Source organism: Anabrus simplex, chromosome 3, assembly GCF_040414725.1.
Source record: "Anabrus simplex isolate iqAnaSimp1 chromosome 3, ASM4041472v1, whole genome shotgun sequence".
Classification (NCBI taxonomy): Eukaryota; Metazoa; Arthropoda; class Insecta; order Orthoptera; family Tettigoniidae; genus Anabrus; species Anabrus simplex.
This window is the reverse complement of record NC_090267.1, coordinates 150,289,617-150,306,914: the sequence shown is the minus strand read 5'-3', so window position 1 is coordinate 150,306,914 and position 17,298 is coordinate 150,289,617. Positions and strand designations below refer to the sequence as shown.

Genomic DNA, 17,298 nt, shown 5'->3' with positions numbered 1-17,298 from the left:
TCGGTTGATGAGACTCTGGCGTAGTTGAAACAGTCCTTGATAGTTTTGGTAGTGACCCATTTCCATGCTTACATAATGCATCTGATTGCATCTGCCAATGTAATAGCATAATCCTGCTTTGTTTTCCTCGTTGCATTCTATCATTTTCAACAATATTAGCTTACGATAATGGCATTTCAGACTTCTAATTACCCCTTGATCCATGGGCTGCAATCTGCTTGTCGCATTTGCAGGAAAAAACAAGCTGTTCTCCAGACCTGAGATTACAGGTTGCGCTGGACACTTGTCAACAAGAACCAGGATCTTTCTTTTCTGAATTTCAGTCTCCCGATTCCAACGCCTCATTTCAGCTTCAAACAATGCAAAAGTCATCCAGGTTTTTTTTTTTTTTTTTTTTTTTTTAGCATTGTAGTGTACCGGCTATCTTTTTTTACATGCCTAAAGCATCCAGGATTTTTTGATTTTGCCATTCACAAACAGTTTTCTCTTCTCAGTTCCATCTGTCTTACCACAAACCAGAACTGTTATTCGCTCTTTAGATAATTTGCCACCAATACATTTTTCACCTTTGAATTTCAGGGTTTTGTCCAGTGTCGATCTAAAGAAAATGCCAGTCTTATTTTCATTAAAGATGTCATAATCGGCATATCCTTTGCGCACATTATATCCCACAGTAGTAAGCCATTCTTGGGTTGTTTCGGCATTCACACTATACGCTTCACTGCTCACATTGCTGAAACTAATGTTGTGACACTGCTTGAATGTGTGAATCCAGCTACTGCTGCAAATTTTTCTGCTTTTACCATAAGGAGAGGTCCACTAATGGGTACATTGTAGCTTCTCTGTTGCTTAAACCTCTTAAGCAGCACTTCATCCATGTCGCTCCGTTCAGGTTTTCGTAGCCACTTAATTTTTGAACCATTCTGTTCAAATGCAGCAACAATTTTATCCTTTCTCTTCCAAATCATTTGGACTATAGAATTAACAAGGCCATACTCTCGACATGTCAGCTTTTTAAATTCCATTTCAATTTGGTGAAACGCTTTAACTTTTTCTTCAAACGTTAAAACTTTTCTTTTTTTGGTCATATTGGGTTAAAATGTGTGCGCTCAGAGGAAACTTCCAGTCGAAACTGACTACATGCAGGTACCATTAATACCACAAGACTTCAGAGGGGTTACGATAAGGTGGGGAATCTACCTGCATTCTCGAGATCTATAACAAAAAGGGACAGGAAAGAATTTGCCAGTTTCAAATTTCAACAAAACATTTCTTAAAATACTTTGGTTCCTAGAAAATCTTATTCCAAACTGAGGTTGAAAATGACATTATATGCGAGGTAGACGCATATACGTTTGTCGTATTAAGCAAGGCTGAAAAACACGTCTTATGAGGAATATGTCTGTACCACAGAGAACATGATGTTATAGACGAGTTTTCGCTGAAACTGATATAACAAAGTTCAACTATATTAACATCTCTACCTGTAAGGCATTAACTATAAGAAATTGAAACAACTATTAAAATAAATTCTCCCCTCCTCCCCCCCCCCCCACTTTTCTTTACAATTAAATTCTACAAAAATTTTATAAAATGAATTTCATTGCAAAGTCTGTATCATCAATAAAAGGGTACAATCAAACGTTCCACCTTTACAATACTAAAAAATTATATTTAATTAGGGTGATATTAACAAGTGCTGGTATATGTTTCGTCCTTTTCAGGCTGGAAATTCTCATATAATAAGTAAAATAGACAAGGTCACAAATACACATTAACCCATTGTCATACTTTGACGGAACCTTCCGTCATACGATTATAAGGTGGTAACATACTTTGACGGACACTGCCGTCCTGGTGCACAGAACATTTATAAGTTCATTATCGCGGTTAGTTGGTCAGAGAGATTTATTCAGTTTGTTTTGCAGCCTACCCGATTGATGTCAGATGATACCTGAAGATATTTTCTCTGTGTAAATAGTAACTTAGAGCTGAAATACGGAAAATAAAAAAGCACCCCAGTTTGCTGCTAGTTGTGTACAATCATGGCGGCATCCAGGCCCAGCATGGATGAGGATAACTGGCTTCAAAATAGTGATGTTGAAAGTGGAAATGATTCTCTGGAGAGTAAAAATACTTCTTTTTCAACTGACAGTGATAAAAGTGATTCCCATTTCAGTTCCGAGGTGATAGTGCCAATCGAAACTACGGGACAAAACCAGAATGCAACAAGAGTGGGTGAGAACTCTAGTAATGATACTAACAAGGGGGCATTCCCTACTCATCACCACCGATTTCGCTCAAATTTATAGAACATGCAGGGCTTGGCTAGAAATGAAAGTACCCAATGTGGGAACTCCAGATGGCCAATCGTATAGAAAATAAAAATATAAATATTGATGCGGCTCTCGCACCCTATAAGCCACTTATGTTAGTGCACATGCCGAGCAGTAGTTGGCGTAGCGGTAAGAGCTCGGACAGGTAATTCGATGGTCGTGGGTTCGACACACCGTGTTGGAGACTTTTTTTCTGTCAACTATTGTATTATTCATGTTCCAATTAAGCAAAGAGGTGAATAATTCACTTTATTTATACACAAAAGGCACAGAAAAGGTAAATTGGGATTTCATTGTCAGACTTTTTTCTTCCTGCGCCAAGAATCTATTGTCGGTGTACAGCCACCAGGAGTAACCTACACTTGTCAGGTGAAAACGAATCTTACAGCGAAATGACTATTCACGTTTATGGCACATTCCCCAAGGAGGGGAGATAGCCAATAAAGGAGAAAAAAGAAGAATTCCTGTTTGAACACGTTGGGAAAGTTCGCAACTCCAAATTTTCTACAATAGTGCCATGAAAATAATGACGTCCTATAAGTCTTTTGCATATAAATGAATTAAAATAAATGAATAATATAAAAATTGAGAAAATATTCTCGACACGGGGAGTCGAACCCACGGCCATCGAATTACTAGTCCGAGCTCTTACCGTTACATCAACTACTGCTCGGCGTGCGCACTAACATAAGTGGCTTATACGGTGCGAGAGCCGTGTCAACATTTTTATTTTCTATACGCTTGGCCATCTGGAGTTCCCACTTTGGGTAGTTTCATTTCTAGCCAAGCCCTGCATGTTCTATAAATTTGAGCGAAATCGGTGATGACGAGTAGGGAATGCCCCCTTGTAAGATGAAATTGTTGAACACACATAATAGTTCTATTAAAAGTTTGATGATCGAGTTCTTCTTAAGTTGGTGTGATGATGTATTGTTGATAATTCTTAGTTAAGAATTTATGAGCAGGTGGAATATTTGACTATAAGTGCACAAAAGGAGAAAGGTTGTGCCATAGTTGAAAATTTATACCTAGAACGAAAACGACTTTAAAAGTAGGCAAGGTGCAAGCAACTTACATTAACAAGTCGAATTGAACTAATAGAAGACACATCTGACTACTTATGTCCTCGTCTGCCCCAGAGAGGTGAGGCTCGATGCGTGTGTTACAGCTGACTCGCGGCCATGTGTCATGGAAGCTAGTTTGGAGGGAGAGTAGGGGAAGGTTGGATCCAGTGGGTGGAGAGCAAATGTGTGAAGGTTTGTTACAAGGCTTGTTTATGAGGAATTTGTTGAATAATACCTCAAAAAGCACATTTATAGTTTCCAAAATTGAATTTAAATTATTAGCAGGATTGCATTTTTGGTCTATGTTAATGAAAATGTGTTCTAAGATGTTGAGTAAATTGCCCTTAATATTGAAGCAAAGAATTTTTAAGTCCTGTTCTATGGAAGTGAAAGGGTTGCTGGACTCTTGTTATGTGGGTACCCATGGCAGAATATTTGGCTGTGTCTCGAGACGTTGACATGTTCTTTGTACATAACAAAAAAGTTTCTTCCCGTTTCACCCACGTAACTCTCTGGACATTGGTTACAATTTAATATGTGTACACCTGATTTGTGTTATTTGTTATTGGTGTTATTTACTTTGTACTTTTATTCTAACGCCAGCCCTTCACTGTAGGGATAGCATGCCTGCCTCTTACCCGGAGGCCCCGCATTCGATTCCTGGCCAGGTCAGGGATTTTTACTCGCATCTGAGGGTTGGTTCGAGGTCCACTCAGCCTACGTGATTACAATTGAGGAGCTATCTGACCGTGAGATAGCGGCCCCAGTCTAGAAAGCCAAGAATAACGGCTGAGAGGATCCGTCGTGCTGACCACACAACACCTCGTAATCTGTAAGCCTTCGGGCTGAGCAGTGGTCACTTGGCTGTTGCGCCATGTGGTTTGGTTTGGTTTTCAATTCTAATGGTAAATTCTATAAGCAAGAAAGCCTTCCAAGTCTTCAGGGATAATGGCAGAAATTTACATGGACCATTAGGAAAATACCAAGATTCGTAATAAAATCAAAGGAATTGTGTTCTGGACACGTTATGTCAACGACACTTTTGCTTCAATAATCACATCATCACCAATGGCGATATCATGCTTGAACAATTAATTGCAGTTGACCCATGGATAAAGTTCACTTCCGAAGTTGTAACCAATAACTCTTTTAAACATTTTAGATCCCACCATTAATTGCAGCTCAAACAAACTTTCTTATAATATCTATAGAAAGCATATCCAAAATGTACACACCATTCATCAAGATTCTATGTACCTGGACTCTCAAAAAAGAGCGACTTTTTATAGTCCAGTTCATAAAGCATTTAACGTACCTTTATCTGACGTGAATTGAAGGAAAGAACGCAACACCATCTACTCCATTGCGAGTAAAACCAGTTTTGGCAGACATTTCATAGCTAGGATTGTCAATAAAATTTTAAACAAATCCATCTCAACTCTATTCAGAGAGACTAAAAACAGACAGACCTTCACTTGCACCAACAGAAATATTTATGAAGTCACTTTCTTAAAAAGTATAATGTCAACATTGCTTACAAAACAGTCAATAACAATGCTAATATCTTTTAAAACCAGTACAAAGTCAATAACACCAATAACAAATACCACAAATCAGGGTATACATATTAAATTGTAGCCAATGTGCAGCAAGTATGTGGGTCAAACGGGAAGAAAGTTTTTTGTCAGATACAAAGAACATGTCAACGCCTCCAGAACATTCTCTCCTCCTTTACCTATAACATATTTCCACCTTTCCAGTTAGTCTCCAAGGATTTTCATTGTCTCATTATTTGTTTAATCTATTGTCCTTTGCAATGGTTCGAAGTACTCATCTTTCTTATTCACAGTTTCAGCTGTGTGTGGTGCATACTGTATGTTAAGATGAGTGCCATGTTTGATATGACCATAATCCACTCATTGAGTTCCATCCTTCTTTTGTATCAAGATAATCCTTATCACCATACACCCTACTTCTATTCGTGCTCTTTCGTCCATAGGTACTCCACTGTACAGAAAAATCATGGCAAGATATTCAGTGCCACTTAGGATGGAATTTTTTTTTTTAAAGTTGCTTTACGTCGCACCAACACAGATAGGTCTTATGGCGACGATGGGACAGGAAAGAGCTAGGCGTGGGGAGGGAGCGTTCATGGCCTTAATTAAAGTACAGCCCCAGCATTTGCTTGGTGTGAAAATGGAAAACCACGGAAAAACCCTCTTCAGGGCTGCCGACAGTGGGGTTCGAACCCACCATCTCCCATATACTAGATACTGGCCGCACTTAAGTGACAGCAGCTAGGATGGAATTTTACCAACTTCAAAAACTTTCATCAAGTTCTCTGTTGTGCTGTGAGAAAATACAGAGCTGTTTAGGAAGTAAAAGGTGGGAGGGAAACAATGAATCATGAAGGATGGGGAGTGTACATTCATTACTGACGAAAGATTGTGCATCGAGATCACATTTCTGGTCAAATAAGTATCACTGACTAAGAAATTGTCTGGAGTATCTCTCAACATTTTTGACTAAGAGATCCTTTCGGGCCAATAGCACCAGGAGATTTATTTTATTTATATATTTATTTTGTATGTCACAATCTCATGTGTCTTGGGAGCTGTTGACTAGTTGTCATTCCACCAGAGCATTTTGCATGATTCCTATAGAGCCTTCACAGCCTTCATAGCAGTCTAGGATCACACAAAGTTCCCACTGTACTTACCCCCTATAGGCATTCCATTACTTCAGCCGTTGCCCATCTCCAAGAGCGTGGACTAGAGGTCAGACTTACACTTCTTATTCTTGGCCTTATTCATCTACCACTCATCTCATTTGACTCGTACTTTTTTTGGTCCTTTGTGAATAAAATTATTTGTCTGTTTTTTTTTTTTTTGTTTTTTTTTTTGTAATTTATGGATGTGATGTACCGTAGGTTGTTGTTTTGTCAGCTCTGATCATTTCCAAGTTAAGTATATATTGTTTCAAATGTCACATTTCTTTTTTTTTTACATTTCTGCATTTATTTTGTATTTGTTTTATGGTGGTGTCTGCTTTATGCACACTTTAAATTATTTACAGAATAATATTTCCATTTATAATTCTATTTTCTGTCTTTACAGATACCTCTTAGATATAGCAGACTTGCGCTTATCATCATGGCTGAGCTTTCATATTGAAACCTCACCACGAAAAGAAAGTATGTATATACTGAAGAATGTATTCAACGAAGGGACATAAATATTTGCCTTGAAGGACTGATACAAGCCAGAAGATTTGACTATTCATTCTGTTTCTCCAGAAGAAATTTGAATACTGAAGTAGTGTATTCAGATTGTTCTGAATCTTATCTTCATTTTTATGAAGATTATCTCTTTTCTTCTTTTTCATCCTGTTTTTGTTTTATTTTGGTGATAACCCAGCCGAATTAAGAGAGTTGCAGATAAGTTAGTCAAGCCATTGTTCAAATATATGAATACTTGATTGCGTCCATGAAAAGAATAAGAGTTATCAAAGACAGTGTGTTTCTTTTGGCTTGGCATTGCTTGCTCGTGCATGATCAAGTCCCTTTTTTTATGAAATGTGTTAAAACACTTCAGTTTCTATTATTTACAGGAAAATGAATTAATGTACTTTGCTGTACATTGTTATGTTTGTACGTTTTACACTTGTGTTTCTGTTGTGATTTAATAATGAAGTTACTCTGCAATAATTTAAAGTATAAGCTTTAGTTACTATTGATTCATTGGGTATAAATTTTACATTTTAAGTTGCATATTATTTTGTGTGTATCATTCCTGCCTACAAGTTACCACTTACTTGACCTTTGAAAGGTGGCTTATTTTTTGTGTCCAAGCCTGATTGTAAATAATAGTAAGAAATTTACTAAATGGAATGGGAATTTTTATGAACTTGACTTTCATTGAGAAAGGAATTTTGTATATACTACATAATCTAAAAGAATTTGCTTTCATTTTATTGATGTTTCATGTTCTCTACTTATATTTTATCTAACTGGAGACTTTAACTCTGTAAAATTCCCTATGTGTGATCATTTAGCCAGTCATGCTAAGGGATATGCTATTGGACAGGTTATAGCTGGTTTAGTGAATAGTTACTCATTTTTGTAAAGGATAATCCCAAATCAATGTGCCTGTTTAAATTATATCAGCTATCTTTTATTTATTTTCTCTCTTTTTTTTTTCCTTTTTTTTAACATCGTCCCTGACTACTAAGAGGGTTGCAACTCATGTTATTCAAATGAAAGTCATATTGTATGGATAAAAAATGAACTAGCATTTTTGGGAGTCCTAAATGACTGAATCTAATTGTATAATTTTAATGTGTTGTAGAATATCACAAAACTTGTTCAGAAATTGCTACCAGAACAAGAGGATGCTGTGTTGGTGACTAATTAATTAGCTTTCATTGCTGATAATGACTGATGTTTTTGAAAATGAAGACTGGATAGCATTCAGTTTGTACCTTATAGATTTTTAGCTTTATAAGAAACTAAAAAGTCATTTTCTACACATATTTAAAATAATTTTTAGGTCCAACATATAGGCTCCCAAGAAAGAGACTTTCTAGGGCAGTTTTGAACAAATTTTGATAATACATAGATGTGTGTGCTTGTGGTTTGTTTGAATGTAATTAATACCCAAGTTAATATTTACCTTGGTGTATGCTGTGAATCTTTGTTTATGGTTTTTTGGTAAAACTGTACCTTATATAAATACACTATTGTGTGTTTCCTGATAATAATTGGCCCCTTTAATACTCCTCAATAGTGAGAAATGGTATTTTCAATATACATTAGGAAGAAACTCTTCTTTCATTGCATTGACAAACATTAGAATGTTCAATTACTAGAACGTACGATTTGTGCAATAACCAGTTTGATATTTATGCCTCCCAGATACCTTAACTGTTTGAGTACCTGTTCCTAAAATTTGCTTTGAAAGGTTACAGTATCTGCATATAGCCTCTGTTACATTCTCTTGAGAGTAGGCTACCCAATATATACATAGAACATCAGCAGCGGTATTAGCAAATATTGAAACTAGATATTTTACTGTTTGCTAGTACAGTACTGTAAATTATTAGTCATTTAAGTCCCTAAAATCCAAATTCATTAATAATGCATAATATGTTATGTCTTTCTACAATCTAAATGAATTTAAAATTCTTTATAAAAGCTGTTAATTGGCTTGGCTGTGTTTATAACCTTTACATTTTATGAAAGTGCTTGCTTTCTGTTCTTTAGCATATTTTATATATGTAAAACCTAAGAGTTATAAATTAACTGAGTCAGAACTGAAAAGAGATGGCTTCAGATATCACAAACTTTAGTTCACCCCTTAGAGTGGTGGTGGTGGGTAGGTGGTTTTTTTTTTTTTTTTTTTTTTTTTAAATTATGTGAAAGTACAGTATTTAAGCATTTGGCTCTCCATTTTGTAAATCCCAGGATTTCTTTGAAACATGACTGACTTGTATTTCTTAAACACAAAGCTTTCCCTAAATTTTCCCCTAAATTATTCCATTCAGACAAATGCTTTGTTCTATTGAACGCTTAATTCCTTGAGTTCTTAGAAACAAAGAACATTTTTGTATGATTAGGACTCTGATAGAACAACTGTAGGCTGATGGAGAAGCAGAGAGGAACTAGCCAGCCTACTGCAAGTAAACTCGTTGCAACCTGTTAAATGGACCCTGGGCTAGCAGAGGTACAATGATCAAGCTGCCACTGTCAAGGGGTCTGGTTATAAGCACTTATATTGTATTACATTCTTAGTCTTAATATTTTTCCTGTATGGAGGCTTTTTCAGCTTATACCATGAAAATATATTGCATATTTTATAGATCAAAATAGAAGTAGAATTGTTCAGATAAACTTATTTTTCCATTGTGTTCAGAGTATTAAACGTATTGCAGTGTTTGATAGTAACTTGTTGCTTTTAGGAATACATTATATTTCTTCATTCTACCTGGTAAAATATTTCCATTTCTCATTGTTGAGGCTTAATTTTGTCGTAAAAAGGTGTAATGTTAACTCTAACACCCTACATAATATTATGTACTGTTAACTAGGGAAGTGGAGAGGGGCATAGTTGTGATATATATATATATATAAAAATAATCTGTATAGAAAGTGCCGAATAGTATAGTACCTTTTTCTGTTCTTTTATCGAGTCAGATGTAAATAGATATTTTAGCATTTTAAATTTAGAATATATAACTTTGACGGTCTGTTTCTAGCACGAGTTGGGAATTGGTGGGAGGGGGGGATTACAACTTTACTGGGGTATCTAAGTATTTTAATGTATTTTAAAATGAAGGGAGAAACAATCTTATGAGTGATTCGCCTAATGGTGTAACAATCCTAATGTATATTGCCATATGGACACTCAGTGATACACTTGTATAGTAGTTTCTAGAAGAAGTACATTATTCAATGAAGATTCACAATATTTTTGGAGTTATAAATAGGATTACTCATAGCTGAGCATAGAGGAGGGAAATTGGCATTATATTTCCCATTATTGTTGTACAATGTGTATTTAGCCACTTAATGTTGGTCTCTGTAGAAGCATGTTTGAAATGTTAAAACCAAACTGTGTGATGAAATTATTCCATAAATGGTTCCTGAATGGATTTTTAAAATGTTTTTAGATTAAATCAAATATCACCATAGCCTTAATTATTTATAGATGGAGATGGGAGATAACGTGCTTTAAAATGTCCTTGATTCTCCGAGAGTGCATTTTAACTCTTTCACTAAAAGGCCAATTTATCATACAGCATGCTGTGGTAGAATGGGACTTGAGTTAGTCTGCATATGGTATTACTTTCCACGGTGAAAGAGTTATAATTTCATTCAAATATATCAAATTTAATTTTTGTTAGTATTTTGTCACAAGACCTGTTTGTTGTTGCTTCATTTTGTATGCATAGAAATCTGTATAGAGCTGTAATTTGCAAAATGTTATTTTTTATTTTTATTTTTTGGGGTGGGAGTTTAGGACAGTATATCATAGAGTAGGTAAGGGACAATAGCATGAATTTTGCATTATGTTTGAGGGTATGGTATTGTAATTGTATGTATCTGAGCCTAAAAGAATATTAATCCATATTTTTAATGACATAATTCAAAGAACCCAATCTCAGAAGATAATGAATTAGCTTCCCAGAAAATTTGGGCATCACAGGATTGCAATCTTGTCTCTTAGAATAATGGGCTGGTACTGCTGTAGTTTGATATATTATCTGAATGCATTTTCTAACATTTACCCTCCCTATATAGTCTACTATATCAGTCTGTCAAGTCTTAAATTAAAATATATTTAAGTAGTTACAGGGAGCTTATACACATTCGAAGTGGTGTTTTTGCACAATGTAATGTTGACCTAAACATAATGCAAATTGCCTTATTGCATAATACTGTGGTAGTGTTTTGGAGTTATGGTGGAGCTCTGTAAGTTGTTAATACTTACATTTTGTTTCATAGCATTTCTCTTGAATTTGAATTCGTAGTTTATACCAAAGACATGAAAATGTTCCTGTCTCTCTGATGGTAACATAGCTTCCCAAATAATAATTTTTACTATATCTCACTGACAATAAACTGAGAAATGTATATTTTTTAATGTGTATGTCCTTTCTTTTGCCTTATCCCACTCAATCTGTATACCCTCCTATACATAAACGTATAAGCGCTTCCACATTTACTAAGAATGGAATTTTTTCATGCATATGGCCAGTAATATCTTGGTAACTATGCCCTGAGTGAAATTCCTTAGAATGACATTTTTAAATATATAATTTTTGTATTCTTGAATCACAGCATTAGTTAGCGGAAGGATTACTTGGTGATATTTCTTGATGCCTCAGTTTGATTTTATTATAGAGTTCATATTATATATCAGTATTTCCATAGTTAAGCTATCCAGTCAAATTAACAGTTCTCCATAGTCTTATTTGGGCTAATGGTTTGTGAAAAAGACTTATTTAATGTATTTTATGTATCTGTTTGCAAGAGAGGAGAAGAATCAAAATTAATTAGGTACTGAATATACAGAGTTATTGATACTTCCATTCATTTCTTTAAATACAGTGTATTTTGAATTTGAATTCATAGTTCATGCAAAAGACATCAAAATATTCCTGTATCTAGAAAAATGTTCAATACTGCAAGCGAAAACAGCATGAGAAGGATAGGAAAATAATTCCTCTTTGTCCTCGCATTACAATATGTTTTACAGTGTAAGGCATACATAGAACACCAGGGTGGGGAATGTTGTAAGCAGCTGGTCATGTACGAACAATAGTGTACACAGTTTCATGGAGGCGAGGCTTAATATATTGCGCAGCAATAACCCAGTTAAGCAGTAATTCAGAATATAAAGGTTTGGCTTCTGTTTGTAACAGCTTTTGAAAATTGTCGCAGTATACACCACTGTTTGCATTGAAACACAAGTTACAGTGGTACGGAAAGCTTTGGAAAACTTATTGCAGTTATGTAATTACCTGTTCATCAACTGAATGTGCCAACTGTGAGCTTTACACTGTCCTATTGGAAGCTGGCATATTGTTTTTCTTCTTCTGTGGACCTGTCAGCAAATTATTGTAAAATGTAATTACTATAAATTCTCTTAAGAGAATGAAGGACTTAGCAACTCCTAAATTTTTTGGCATTGAGATGAAGTTCATCTTCTGAAAAGAAATCGTACTCTATTCTGCCGCATGCATAAAATCCTCATACAGAAATGAAAGTCAAGCAACAGAGTCGTTAGGATTAATTTATGAACCATTGACATTTTGGACAAATGTGCTCTTCAGATCCCTCTCAGAAAAACATTGAAAAATTATATATTCTTTATCAAGCCACTGTACGAATTCCCTCAGACCCATATCCATTCTCTCTCAAATAACTTCAATCAACACTTCTTGAACAGTTGTACTATATATTACTCTTCGATGACCAAGCAGCTTCTGATAGTGTCATAAAGATTTTCATCTGAATTTTACATATCTTTAAGCAGTATCACTGTTGCTTACCATGGCTAAATGGTTAGCATGCTGGGCTTTGGTCACAAGGGTCCCGGGTTTGATTCCCGGCAGGGTCGTGAATTTTAACCATCATTGGTTAATTTTGCTGGCACGGGGGCTGGGTGTATGTGTTGTCTTCATTATCATTTCATCCTCATCATGACGCGTAGGTCGCCTACAGGTGTCAAATCGAAAGACCTGCACCTGGCGAGCCGAACATGTCCTCGGACACTCCTGGCACTAAAAGCCATACGCCATTTTCATTTTTTTTTACCATATCAGTCCTACTACTAAACGTCAACTGGTTTACACTGAGCAGAAAGTTAATTTCATGTCTCGATTGGTATCACAGGGAAGCTCCATGTATCCTGTCTGGCACTTCATATTGCTAACAATTAATATTGATCCAACTGAAGATAATATTTGTTCTAGCACATTTCATTTGCCTTACCTTAATTTATGTAAGTTCATGTAATCACAATCACTTAGAAAAGAAAAACAACTAAGAAAGTTGTTCGGAAAATCACAGAAATGGTTAGGAACCCAATTGCAAAGGATTCTTTGTGGCTACATTCTTACGGGGAAAATGGTTTAAATTATTATTCATTATTCCCTTTATCCTGCCTGCTGTCATTTTTGGTGGATGCAGTACTTTTTCATCCATCTCTTGGCACAGGCCAGAGCAAAGTGTACCTTCCACTGAAGTCCCAGTCTCATCAATGGCTGTGATAATATGGAAGCTGCTGGGGTGTTAGTTGTACTGAGTAATGGCATTCGGAGCACATCCAGTGCGTCTGAGGGTTGTGAAAGGTGTTGCTCCTAGGGCTAGTCATGCTACATTAGCACTGTCTGGCCCAGTGAGGAAAGCAGTGGCAAACTACCTCACACCTTGTCTTGCTTGGTACGCCTCATTTTGGTGCTATCATTGGTTTTTGTGGTTGTCCTATAGGTCCATAACCTTTGGTGGTGCTATTTGAGGATCCAACCAGCTTCTGGGCTGATGACCTAACAGACACTCGGACACATTCCCCGTATCATTACAGTATTACAACTGGCACTTCCACAGAATTGTAACACCTTCTGTGACAAGATGTCTTTTAACAAGGCTTGAAAAGTTTTAATTGGATTGCAAGCAGAATAATTATGGTTTAAAATTGTCAGCCATCTGGTAGACTTTATATTCTGATTTTTTTTAAAAGAAAATAATCTACTGTAATATGTGGTATTTCAGATCAGGGAGAACACATAGCATCCAACAATCCTCAATTAATTTTCAGCACGTGCGGCCAGTATTCGGGAGATAGTAGGTTCGAAACTCACTGTCGGCAGCCCTGAAGATGGTTTTCCGTGGTTTCCCATTTTCACACCAGGCAAATGCTGGGGCTGTGCCTTAATTAAGGCCACGGCCGCTTCCTTCCCACTCCTAGACCTTTCCTGTCCCATCGTCGCCATAACACCTATCTGTGTCGGTGCGACGTAAAGCAACTAGCAAAAAAAAATTTCAGCACAGAGTCCACCTTTTCTCATCTGTATTTCAATTCCTTATATGGAATTGCTGAAAAAGGACCTTGATGTTGGTATCATCCAATTTCCTCGTCCAGCTCCCACCAAGTTGGGATGTTCATAGCACCTTTCCATCTTCCTCTATCTGACCACCATTGGTCCTCAGTAACTGTGCTCCAATCCAAGTTTCTTCTGATACTATTTTTGATTATTTTCAGCCACCTTAGTCTGGGTCTCCCTCTTGCCCTCCCTCCTATCTCGGTCTCAATTATCTGCTTCAGCATCCTTCCCTCTTCCATCCTCTAAACCTTCTCGAGGTTTATAATTCCAGTTGGAATCACTGTTCCATTTTCCTTATTTTTTTCTTAAATTGTATGGAATTTTTACTCAGAAACTTTATTCATACCTGTTTGAAGAGGATTTTTGAAAATGTTCTTTTTCATGTGCCGGATAAATTGAGGCTGGAGAGGGTTAACATGTCCCACATTGCTTTCTTATCATACGTAAATATTTCCTCCTCATCAGGTGTCTCACACACTGACAGAATGCATTTTCCTATTGAATCCTTTTTTGATCTCCATGTTCAGCCCTGCATTCTGTATCAGTTTGCTTGATGTACATAGTCAATCCATTTTATGTAGTTGTGCTCGGTTTGTTGTTGAGGCAACAATGTCTGTGTAATGCAGAGTCTAAAATTGGGCTGTGATTTTTGTATCAAATGCTCAGTTATTCAGATTTGCAGAGGTATCATTTTAAGCTTTAACTGTATTGCAAGGTTTTTGATGTTAGGAAAGAAACCATGCAAATGTAGAAAAACCTCTTGCTGCATGTCTGCCACAGTTCATAGTAATGTGGCATTACTTGGACAGTATTAAGTTTATATTTTAGAATGCATATGTATAACTTAAAAATAAATTAAATAGGCCTTGATTGCTCTATGCCTTGTCATTTAGGGTATAATTCATCAGTATCATCAGCTCTTAACTTTTGACTTGCAAGTACTATTTGTCTGGAGCTGCCATAATCAGATTATCACGCGTGCCTTTCTTTGTTTATTGTTAGTGAGACACTATATTGTTCAGTCTTTTAACTGGTACAGGGTGGTTAAATTATTTTGATTAAATTTTGTGCTAATTGTATTCTTTTAAACTAGTGCAAATCATAATATAATCAGATACTAGTGAACCAGAATTTTGGTTCAATGAAATATACTGTATTTGAAAATGCGGATAGCATTACCACAAAACAGGGAACATATTGCTACGCTTCCTTAAAAATATAAATATGTATTCAAAGATAGTAGAACATGAATTTTATAGTTAAATTTTGGACACTTCATAACATCACTTTGTTTCTTATTATATCAACTTATGTACTGTTAATCATGAAAATTATTTTTTATACATCTGGACAATGTTCTAAAAATGTTAATCATGAAAATACTGATTTTAATTATTATAGATTTAAGAATTTTGTGAAGCTTTCTTTAATAATAATGTTCAAGAACTTTGAGAGGGAATGTTATCATCGGTTTTGTTGTAATGATTCTCCATATGCTACTAAAATTACAGGCCTCCCTGTACTCCCTGTATAGTAGATGACATATATTCATTAACAATGAATATTTATTGATGTGTTCTGTATATGTAATATTCTAGCTGTTATTTACTTCTTGATGTTCTCATAGAGATGTGGATGTTTCTATAACTCCTGATTGTTATTTGGTCTTATCCTACTCACGATTCTTGGAACTGGATGTCATTTTAATGTGTTTATCAATAAAAATAGGCTTGTTTGAATTATATGCTTTTAAATTTAGCATAACGTATTAAAGTATGTGAAAGAAATCTTAAATAATCAGCTTTTAATGTTTAATCAGAAGGCCAATATTTCTTTGAAGAGGCATAGATTTAGTTCACATAATAACATAATACACTTACGTACCTCCATATTCTATCTTTTTTAATGATATATCTATACATATATATATATAATTCATGTGTAAATATGTGTTATGTTTTTGTCAAATAAATGTAATATTTTTAGGAGTTCCATTGGGGGGGTATTTCCATTAGGAATGAGGTATTATTAAAATTAACTCTTTCACTGTGGATTTGAACACACATTTTGGTATTTTGTTTGGCATTCAAGAAATTAATTCTTGTTTCTGTTATTCACAGCTGTTGTAATTTTCTTTCTCATAGATCATAAATCTAGCTTATCTTATGTGATAAGCTACATTTATTCTTGTACAAGCCATAGGCTACAGTGAAAGAGTTAAATATTATTTTACCTTGCAAGCAGTTTTTTTAGTCTACATTAATACCGGTTTTTCCTCATAGTGTACTCGTTGCATAAATTGTTGGTTGGAGTATTATTGTGGTATAGTTTCGAGTTACCAGACTTTTATTGTACAGAACTACTACATATAACTCACTGATAGGTAGTAACAGGTTTATTTCAGTAGTTTTGGTAGGCTCTCTTACCCTGTTGGAAAGTCTTACAATAATGCGTGGATTTATAAATATACTATAACAATATCTTTCTTCTTAATTTTTTAGTCAGTAATTTGACAGAACTATGATGTCAAGTGTACTTCATATTGACTCATTTACCCCTCCTTGTGAAATCAAATTAACTGTTAATATCATAACATTCTGTATATTTGGAGTGAATGTATTGTGTGGTTCATATAATCTATAGAATCATCATGGTAAGGGAAGGTCATTTGTTATATTTGTCCTAAACTGAATATTGTATTGATAATTGTGCACACTGCTGGACAGAAGTAGCACTCCAGAATGATGGTGTGTAGTACAGACACCATTTTTTTTTTTTTTGACTTCTTCGGGTATTTAGTCAATTAATTGTATAATTTTCAGTTTGAGGAGAAATATACCTTTTGTCCTGTTAAAACTGGTAAATTTATTTGTTCACTGTGAAGAGCTGCCAAGTGCTATCAATAACAGCCTTTTTTCTTCATGTCTTATGTATTCTTTTTGGTTTTACACCATTATTCCTAGTCTTCAGCCCCTCGTGTCACATACTAGAAGTTATGGTATTGTTTATTACGTAGATATTTTTGCCATGAGAAAGTGCATAAGCAATTAAAATGACTTTTTATTGTAAAACATGCTGTGTTAAAATATATATATATCCACTCTCCCTCCTGGAATTAACCTTGTACCCCAGTAGTACTCAACAATCTGCGCACATAATGTTTATATCCCAATTTTCAGGTGTCGTAAAATTTCTCTGTAATGTAGTTTTCTCTTTAAACTACTTTGTAACAGTAGTTGTGTCTCTGTCCGAAACTGCACAACTTCAGTATAGACAATGACTTTATATACATT

General features: G+C 35.4%; 1 protein-coding gene across 1 annotated transcript in view; it reads left to right on the top strand.

Moving 5' to 3' along the window:
- Hipk (Homeodomain interacting protein kinase) overlaps positions 1-17,076 on the top strand; it is a 435,335-nt gene extending 418,259 nt beyond the window's left edge. The window contains exon 21 of the mRNA XM_067142782.2: positions 6,517-17,076. The gene's annotated coding sequence lies outside the window, so the exon portion shown is untranslated. The remainder of the gene's footprint in view (positions 1-6,516) is intronic.
- The last annotated feature ends 222 nt before the right edge of the window (positions 17,077-17,298 follow it).